The sequence below is a fragment of the Trachemys scripta genome, chromosome 2 (genome assembly GCF_013100865.1).
Source record: "Trachemys scripta elegans isolate TJP31775 chromosome 2, CAS_Tse_1.0, whole genome shotgun sequence".
Classification (NCBI taxonomy): domain Eukaryota; kingdom Metazoa; phylum Chordata; order Testudines; family Emydidae; genus Trachemys; species Trachemys scripta.
In genome coordinates, this window is record NC_048299.1 from 36243297 (window position 1) to 36253416 (window position 10120).

General features: G+C 53.2%; 1 protein-coding gene across 2 annotated transcripts in view; it reads left to right on the top strand.

Moving 5' to 3' along the window:
- The window catches only part of NEBL (nebulette), a 402354-nt gene that overhangs the window by 166387 nt on the left and 225847 nt on the right, over positions 1 to 10120 (top strand). The gene's annotated exons all lie outside the window — the stretch shown is intronic.

Sequence of the window (10120 nt, forward strand, 5' to 3'; positions counted from 1 at the left end):
ATGAAGTCATCCATCTTGCTATAGTGAAACATTTTTATTTATTTATTTCCTCAGGAACTTCTTTAGAGACTCAGGACTGAGAATCTCTATAGGCAAGCTTTATTTTTCTCCACATTTTTTCTCTTCTTTGCATTAACTTTTTGAAAGGATATGATTAATGACTACATTCCGCTTAATTGTATCAGTCCTTTTGAAATGTTTTTAAGCTGGTCTCCTTCTTTTGTAAGTTTCTACAATAATATTCCTCTCTTCCTCTTTAGATCTGGTTACTTTTTTTTCTGCTGATGCATACAACCTCAGGCTGTCAGTTTAGTTAGTTCAAGGGACTCTGGAGATTGCTCAAGGCTACAACACTGTTTTCCTTTCATTATGTTCCTCAGCTCCCTCTCATGTGAGAAGTCAAATTTAAAGTGATCATTAACTAGTGGATTGAGAGACCAAATTCTCCTCTAACATATTTCAGGGAGCAGAAATGTCTCAAACCCATAGTTAGGTTTTCCCATAGTTAAGTATTTTCCCAATATGCAATAAACATGAATTAACATTTTGTGGTAACCTATTCCCCGTGGAAACTACAATCCTCAGATACCATGGTGTTGGGCATATATAATAACCCGAATAGACTAGAATTCCTGAGAATGATGACATATTTGCACATTAGTCTTATTTTATACAGTTATCATTTCTCTCCTCCACACAAGGCATACTCTGTTTTAGATCTGTATATTTTTTTAAAGGAAAATATTGCCATTCCTAAAGATTGCCATCATGTGATTCTGTAACTGTGCTTTACCGCTGACTTTGAAGAATCTATGTATAATGTCTGACTTGAGGCCCTCCGTTGAAACTTACAAAAGCTGGGGCTGGATAGATCTCTCTAGATATTTTTTGCAGTGAGCCAGATAGAATTTGTCCACATGTCTCTTCATCTTCTGACAACCAGCTATTCCCAGAATGTGGGCCTGGGGACTAGAACAGAGGTTTGCAAAGCCTGTGGCAGCTGACAGTGTCACCGGGAGGCCATGCAGAGACACAGCCAGGGAGCACTGGCTGCTGCAGGAAGTACAACCCAGAGAGACAGTATCCTATTGGCCAAGTGTCCCAACTTAGCCCGAAGGGTTGTCCCGAGAAGTTATCTGAGCACCACATAGACCTTGGCCTGGTGCAACGCCAGACTTTGCCTTGTCTCCTGATCTCTGGTCTCTGACTTTGACCCTGATTCCTACTTCTCGATTCTAACCCAGTACAGTACTGCTTCTGATCTTACAGTACTGCTTCTGATCTCCAGTTTCCGACTCCAGCTTGACTCTGACTCTGATTCCTGCCTCTCGATTCTCCCCCAGTGCGCCCAGACGAGCGGGAGGGCCCCTCCTCTGCTGCCTGTGGAGGAGGGTGAGGTACGGATTCCGCCGGGCATAGAAGAGGGCATGCCCCAGAGAGAATCCTCCCTCCTACATGCTGCCCCACCATTGCCTCCCCGAATCCCTGAGCCTTTGCCCTTGCTCCCTGACCTGACCCCTGTTAGCCAGCCCCCGGATGATGCCATGGAGGGCTGATCCTTAGTACAGGGGAAGCGGGGCAAGCAGAAGGCTCGAGCTCCGCTCCTCCCATCTGATGCGGTAGCCCCCCCGGAAGACCAGGAAAGAGGGCACTGCTGCTGAGCCTTCCGCTTTGCCCCCGGGTGGATTTTGTCCACCATTGCCGGCTGGGGAAGACGTGGTAGCACCGGAGGATAGCACTGCCCCTTCTCCAAAGTCCCTGATGGAGCCCCTCTCGCCCCCTTACAATCTGAAGCCCCTGCAAGCACCAAGGCGAGCATCGCTTTGGGTGCTGGCGGGGAGAGCCCTGGGGTGGTGGAAGGTGATCTCCCCTCCATTTATGAGGAGATCGAGGCCCTGGGTCTGACCCTGGTTACCCAGGGGGAGGACGACCCTCTGCCAGCGGGCCTCGATCTGAGCAACCTTGCCTTGGCCCCCTTTTCCCCATGTTCCGTCCCCTTATCCACTGCTTCCTCTCCCGCCTCCGAGGAACCCCTGGTCTCTTCCACCAACCTGGCCGCAGATGGCACCCTGCTAGCAGCCACCGAGTCTCTTGAGGTGATGGCCAGTGCCACGCGGCCGGGACCCGAGTCGCCAGGGAACTCCCTCGTGGCTGCGGGGCAGCCGACTTCCTTCCCGGGTGGGGGCCCCATCGTTGATTCTCCACCTACTGATGCTATGGCCTTACTATCTGCCTTGGAGCACGAGCCCGGCATCCCACCTCCCTCCCCGCAAATCCCTGAGTCCAGTTGCGGGGTGCCACCCCCCCACCCAGTGGCCTGGCTGCTGGGGCCCCCGATCCCACTATCGCCCCTTCCCCTGACTCCGGTCCTGCCCCTGACATCGACCCTGACCCTGTACCCTCCTCTTCCCGTGATGCTATTGTCGCCCCTGGGGTTGTCTCCTTCCATATCCCAGAGGATGACCCCCAAGGAGCGGCCTTTGTTTTTCCCTGTCCCGACCCATCAGGGGCTGCTATTTTCCCTCCGCCGCCCCCCATTGAGCCAGGGTCTGCGGCGGGCCATGTGGCGCCAGCCCATCAGACTCCACGTCGAGTGTCTGCCCCTGCTTGCCCGTCTTGGTGGGCCACGGGGCTGTGACAGGGGCCCCACTGGGGGAAAGCCATAGATCGGTAACCCCACCCCCCATACGCTGAGAGAGGAGCTACGGGAGTTCCTTGAGGACGTCCGTGGCTCCCACAACAAGGTACAGCTTGCACTCCAGCGATGGGGGGATTTCCATCAGATCCTCCGGGCCGCGAGAGCCCTCATGGGGGAGGGTAAGAGGACCGGGAGGCAGGCTGCCGCTGCCTACCAACGGGTCCGCCTCTTCCGAGACTCCTTAATCGCCCACGGGGTAGGTCACGGATTGTTGCGCGGCCCGACGGAGGCCGTGGGCATCTCTGCTGGCGATGATCCCCCCCAGCCCTCCTTATGGCACTGATCATCTTCGCAACATTAAACACCTGGGGCTGTAGGATGGGTCTCTGCAGGAGCCAGGTGCTCTCCTTCCTTTGGGAGGGGGGGTACTCTGTGATTTTCCTGCAGGAGACCCATACGGATCCAGCCGCTGAAGCTAGCTGGTGGCTGGAGTGGCGGGACAGGGTCTATTTTAGCTACCTCACAGTTCGTATGGCTGGAATGGCGAACCTGTTCTCCTCCGACCTATGGCCCGAGGTGCTGGGGGTCGCCGAGGCTGTGCTGGGCCACCTGCTGCACCTCCGGGTCCGCATGGAGGGGCTTGTTGTCAATCTTGTCAACGTTTACGCCCTGATATCGGGCCTGGAGAGGTTGCGTATTTATCAGCAGGCGTCTGCCTTCCTCGGCACCTTGGATCCTCGCGAGTGCCTGGTCCTGGGCGGGGACTTTAACGCCACCCTCGAGGAACGGGACCACTCAGGGACCGAGCAGTACCCGGCTACTGCAGACGTCCTCCGGGAGATCGTCGAACATCACTCCCTGGTGGACGTCTGGCGCGACCAAAACCCGGATCACGTTTCAACGTTCACTTTTGTCCGGGTGGAGGTCCATCCGTCACGCCACTCCCAGTTGGACCACATGTATTTTTCACGCTTTCATCTTTCATGGGCCCACTCCTCCAGCATCCGGCCGGCCCCTTTTTCAGATCACCATTTGGCCACCATGACAGCCTGTCTCTGCGCGGAGAGGCCGGGGCCGGCCTATTGGCACTTTAATAATAGCTTGTTGGAGGATGTGGGCTTCATGGCATCCTTCCGGGAGTTCTGGCTGGCCTGGCGAGGGCAGCGGCATGCCTTTTCCTCAGTGCGGCGGTGGTGGGACCTGGGGAAGGTGTGCGCCCGGCTCTTCTGCCGTGACTATACCCAGGGCGCCAGCTGACGGAGGGATGCGGCGATAGGGCAGTTGGAACGGGAGGTCTTAGAGCTGGAGAGGCATCTGGCCACCAGCCTGGTGATCCATCCCTCTGTGGAGTGTGCCGGGAGAAGCGGGAGGAGCTCTGGACCCTCGAGGACCATCGGGCCCGAGGTGCCTTTGTTCGATCCCACATCCGCCTCCTTCGGGAGATGGATCGCGGCTCCCGCTTCTTCTACACCCTGGAGAAAAAGAAGGGGGCCAAGAAGCATGTCACCTGCCTTCTAGAAGAGGACGGCACCCCCCTCATGGATCTGGCGGAGATGTGTGGGAGGGCCAGGGCTTTCTACTCAGGCCTTTTCTCCCCGGATCCGACCAATCCTAACACTCACAGAATGCTCTGGGATGAACTCCCGACGGTCAGTGCGGGCGACCGAGACCGGCTGGAGCTGCCTCTCACTCTGGCTGAGTTCTCGGAAGCCCTCCGCCGCAGGCCCACCAATAAATCTCCGGGCATGGACGGGCTGACCGTGGAGTTCTACCGCGTGTTTTGGGACATCATCGGCCTGGACCTTGTCACCGTCTGGGCCGAGTCCTTGCAGGGTGGGGTCCTCCCTCTTTCGTGCAGGCGAGCCATGCTCACCTTATTGCTGAAGAAGGTTCGCGATTTACGGAATTGGCATCCCATCTCGCTCCTCAGCACGGACTATAAAGTCGTAGCGAAGGCCATCTCGCTGCGGCTAGGGTCCGTGCTGGCGGACGTGATCCACCCAGACCAGACCTACACCGTCCTGGGCCGCACCATCTTCAACAACTTGTATCTTGTCCGGGACCTCTTGGAACTCGGGTGTAGGGATGGTCTGTCGTTCGCCTTCCTGTCCCTGGATCAGGAGAAGGCGTTCGACCGGGTGGACCACGGGTATCTCCTGGGCACTCTGCGAGCATTTGGCTTCGGGCCCCAGTTTGTGGGTTTTCTCCAGGTGCTGTACGCCTCCGCAGAGTGTTTGGTCAGGCTCAACTGGACCCTGACCGAGCTGGTCAGTTTCGGTCGAGGAGTACGTCAAGGGTGCCCCCTCTTGGGCCAGCTGTATGCTCTGGCGATCGAGCCCTTCCTCTGTCTCCTCCATAGGAGGTTGATGGGGTTGGTGCTGCGGGAGCCGGAGCTGCGGCTGGTCCTGTCGGCGTACACCGATGACGTGCTCCTCGTGGTTCAGGACCCGGACGACTTGGTGCGGATGGAGGCTTGCCAGACCATCTATTCGACAGCCTCCTCCGCCCGGGTCAACTGGGTCAAGAGCTCTTGCCTGGTGGTAGGGGACGGGTGGCAGGCGAGCTCCCTCCCACCCGCGCTTCAGGCCATCCGGTGGAGCGCGGGTTCGCTGCTCTATCTCGGCGTTTACCTTTCTGCCACGCATCCGTCTCCGCTGGAGAACTGGCTATGTTTAGAGGGCAGGGTGTCGGAGTTGCTCCAGAAATGGACAGGACTGCTTTGGTGTCTCTCCCTTCGAGGGAGAGCACTGGTGCTCAATCAACTAGTCCTGTCCATGCTCTGGTACCGGCTCAACACCCTGGTCCCGGCCCCGGGTTTCCTGGCCAACCTCCGGACGTCAATTCTGGAGTTCTTTTGGTCTCTTCAGGGGTTCTCCATTTACCCCTGGAGGAGGGAGGGCAGGGTCTGAAGTGTCTGCACGCTCAGGTCCACGTCTTCCGCCTCCAGGCCCTGCAGAGGCTCCTTTATGGTGCAGGTAGTCCGGCATGGAGCGTATTGGTGCACACCTTCCTGCGCCGCTTCCGAGGGCTCCGATATGACTGGCAGCTCCTTTGTCTCCATCCGAGAGGTCTTTCGCGATACCTCTCCGGGCTGCTGGTCTTCTACCAGGACCTTCTCCGGACCTGGAAACTGTTCTCAGTGACCAGGTCCGTGGCGGCCACCGTGGGGGCAGATCTCCTCGCGGAGCCCCTGCTACACAACCCCCAGCTCCGTGTGCAGGTGGCGGAGTCCCCCATGGTGCGCCAGAGGTTGGTCCTGGCAGAAGTCACCAAAGTCGGAGACCTCCTGGACTACGACTGGGGAGACTGGCTGGATCCCCTGACGCTCGCTCAGCGCCTGGGGCTCTCCAGACCTCGTACTCCCCGGCGTGTCCTTCAGGAGGTGAGGGCCGCTTTGCCGCCCACTGCTCGGGACTATCTCGACTGGGTCCTGCGAGAGGGCACGCCCCGCTCACCCTCCACTCCGAGCCCTCCAGACTTTTTCATTGGGCCTCTGCCCCATGGACCCAACTGGCCCCCTCCCCGTCCCTTCGCCATGAGCCGGCTGCACGATCTGCACCGGTTCTGTTCCGGACCGCGCCAAGGAAACATCTATACAAGGTCGTGCTCCATGTTCTTCATGTTCTCACCCTCGCGTTCCGCCCCGATACGAAGTGGCGGAACATTCTGCCACCTCTGGAGGGTGAGGAGCCCCGGTGGGCCAGCCTTTATTCTACTCTGATCCTGAAGCCCACTGGGGACATCAGTTGGCGGCTCCTTTATGGAGCCGTGAGCATGGGCGTGTACTTGGCGCGGTTTACCCCTATCCCAGACACCTGCCCCTTCTGCGGCGTGAGGGAGACCCTGGCACATGTTTATCTGGAGTGTGCCAGGCTGCAGCCCCTATTCCGGCTCCTCACGGATATTTTTTTAAGATTTTGGTTGCACTTTTCTCCTCACCTTTTTATTTATGCACTCCCTATCCGTCGCCCCACAAAGTCATGGGACCTCGTGGTCAACCTCCTCTTGGCCCTAGCGAAACTGGCCATCTATAAAACCAGCCCACTTCCTGGATCCCAATAGGATCACTCTCCTGTAGCCATCTGGCCCGACCATGTCACAATATATATTTTATATATATATAATAGGCTTAATATAAAGTTTAACCTTGTTCAAAACAAAGTGCTTGTAAGAAGCTACTAAATATTCTCATTGCACCAATGTTAGAGCTTGAAGGTACTTGTTGAAGAACAGAAGGGTATTTTTTGCTGAATCTTTCATGTTAGAATGGGACTAGAAAAATTCCTATTTTTATTTTTCCCACAAATTACTCAAGTGTTCTGGACAGGCAAGGAATGTGAGTGTCTCAGAATGCACTGCGACACAGAAATCACACAGTTGGTTGGTGAGGCTGTCAGCACAGAATAGCAGTGTGGCTCAGCAAAGATGGCCTTTAAGGTGGTTAGGGAAGGGGAAGAGACAGGTTGCTGCAGGTGGAGCTGGAGAAGAATTGGAGAGTAGGCAAGGAAGGGTGAATGTCTGGCAAGAGGTCTGAACGGGAACAAAACCTCTGATCACATAGAATTAGCCACTGGGACGGTTCTTCAAAACCAGGGGGATCATGGTGGGATCAAAGTGGTACATCTGGTTAGTGTAGCACTTGTGTCTCTGGGCTGCACTTCAGCTACCTGTGTTATATGCAATCATAGAAGATTAGGGTTGGAAGAGACCTCAGGAGGTCATCTAGTCCAACCCCCTGCTCAAAGCAGGACCAACACCAACTAAATCATCCTAGCCAGGGCTTTGTCAAGCCTGGCCTTAAAAACCTCTAAGAATGGAGATTCCGCCACTTCCCTAGGTAACCCATTCTAGTGCTTCACCACCCTCCTAGTGAAATAGTGTTTCCTAACATCCAACCTAGACCTCTCCCACTGCAACTTGAGACTATTATTCCTTGTATTGTCATCTGCCACCACTGAGAACAGCCTAGCTCCATGCTCTTTGGAACCCCCCTTCAGGTAGTTGAAAGCTGCTATCAAATCCCCCCCTCATTCTTCTCTTCTGCAGACTAAACAATCCCAGTTCCCTCAGCCTCTCCTCGTAAGTCATGTGCTCTAGTCCCGTGATCATTTTCGTTGCCCTCCACTGGACTCTCTCCAGTTTGTCTACATCCTTTCTGTAATGGGGGGCAATATTCCAGATGTAGCCTCACCAGTGCCGAATAGAGGGGAATAATCACTTCCCTCAATCTGATGGCAATGCTTCTACTAATGCAGCCGTTAGCCTTCTTGGCAACAAGGACACGCTGCTGACTCATATCCAGCTTCTCATCCGTTGTAATTCCCAGGTCCTTTTCTGCTTAGCCAGTCGGTCCCCAGCCTGTAGCAGTGCATGGGGTTCTTCCATCCTAAGTGAAGGACTCTGCACTTGTCCTTGTTGAACCTCATCAGATTTCTTTTGGCCCAATCCTCCAATTTGTCTAGGTATCTCTGTACCCTATCCCTACCCTCCAGCATATCTACCTCTCCCCCCAGCTTAGTGTCATCTGAGAACTTGCTGAGGGTGCAATCCATCCCATCATCCAGATCATTAATAAAGATGTTGAACAAAACTGGCCCCAGGACCAACCCCGGGGCACTCCGCTTGATACCAGCTGCCAACTAGACATTGAGCCATTGATCACTAACCATTGAGCCCGACAATCTAGCCAACTTTCTGTCCACCTTATAGTCCATTTATCCAATCCATACTTTTTTAACTTGCTGGCAAGAATACCGTTGGAGACTGTATCAAAAGCTTTGCTAAAGTCAAGATATATCATACCCACTGCTTTTCCCCATATCCACAGAGCCAGTTATCTCATCAGAGAAGGCAATCCGGTTGATAAGGCATGACTTGCCTTTGGTGAATCCATGTTAACTGTTCCTGATTACCTTCCTCTCCTCCAAGTGCTTCAGAATGGTTTCCTTGAGGATCTGCTCCATGATGGATCCAGTTACCAAGGCATAGCATGATGGGTTAAGTGCTTAGGTGGAACCTTGTATTAAATTTTCCTGCTTTTATAGCTTAAATTGGATCCTTAATGTTGAATTCACAAACAAGGCTTTGAAAACCTCAAAACCTATTAACAGGAGAGAACCGAACCTACAAACTAGAGGCCAATGTGAAAAATGAAGGGGGTGGGATTGAGAGGTGGGCCATGAGTGCCTACAACTGATCCCAGGGGCAACATCCTGGTCAGAAGCCAGCTCCCATCCAGAGCTGCTAGGATGTTGGAAGGGGCTGGGTTTCTGGCTAGGGGGTTTCATTTTAATATTATGCTATAACAGTCTCTGGCTGCCAGAAGGGAGAAGGGAGAACCAGCCCGGACCTTCCAGGCTACTGTCCTGCTTCTGTTGCCTCCTGCAGTTGATGAAGGAGGAGGGGAAGCTTCTTTGCCACTATTGGGCTAGAAACTTGTTTTTCTAAATGAAAGGTTAGGACATGCAGAAATTGATGGCTTAGGCCTCCCCTTCCTTTCCAGGGAAAACTTCCCACCTGCCTCTAGTGAGTAGCTGAGTGGAGTTTTTTTCAAGCGCTCTTAACAAGTTTTTATATTTACTTTTCTTTCAGACTTTGTCTAATGACAAATGATTTGACGCAGACATTGGTTCATGGTCCATATTAAATTATTCTGATTTGTTACTCCAGTCCATAGCTTTAAATAAATAGTTTTTTACCTATTAAGATTTTATGTATGCTAAGGGCTTTCTTATTATTTAATTGTGTCGCTATACCTTTCTAGAGCCACTTGGATTTTATATTTCCCACTTGATAGACTAAGAACTGTTCACTCTCATTTATGAAGCAACACAGGGATATGATTCCTTTCCTGGCAACAAGAGAATGGTTCTATTTGTTCAAACTTTTTCCTCTGTTACTTTTCTGAGAAACAAATCTGTTTCATTTCTCATGATAGGTCTGAGGGGGTTTTCTGTTGCCTCTAGTAAGCCAGAAAGAAGCAGAAATGCTAAAGATTTAACTTCCATCATCAATTAAATGGCTGTTACAAGTCAAATAGTAATATATTTTGGCTAGCATAAATATTGTCAAGGCAAATACTTTTGAAAAGCAGTTTTAAAATATGATTGTTAAATACTCAGGAATGTGTGGGCCAAAATAATATTGGAGGTAGAGAAAAATCTCCAAATCTAATGCAAGCATTCCAGCCAATCAGTAGCTGGATTTAGACTCATTCAAGAGATCTGTCTGCCTCAGCTATTTTACAGTCTTTCTTCAGTCAGTTTGGGTGCTGGCTGGCAGCGTGTAGCTTCTCATCAGTCATTCTTGGGTAGGGTTACCATATTTGACAAATAAAAAAAGAGGACCCTCCATGGGGCCCTGGCCCCGCCCCTTTCCCCACCCCAGCCCCGCCCCAACTCCGCCCCTTCCCCGTGCCAACCCCACCCTAACTCCGCCCCCCTCCCACTCCCACTCCCAGCCACGCGAAAAGGGCTGCCCGAG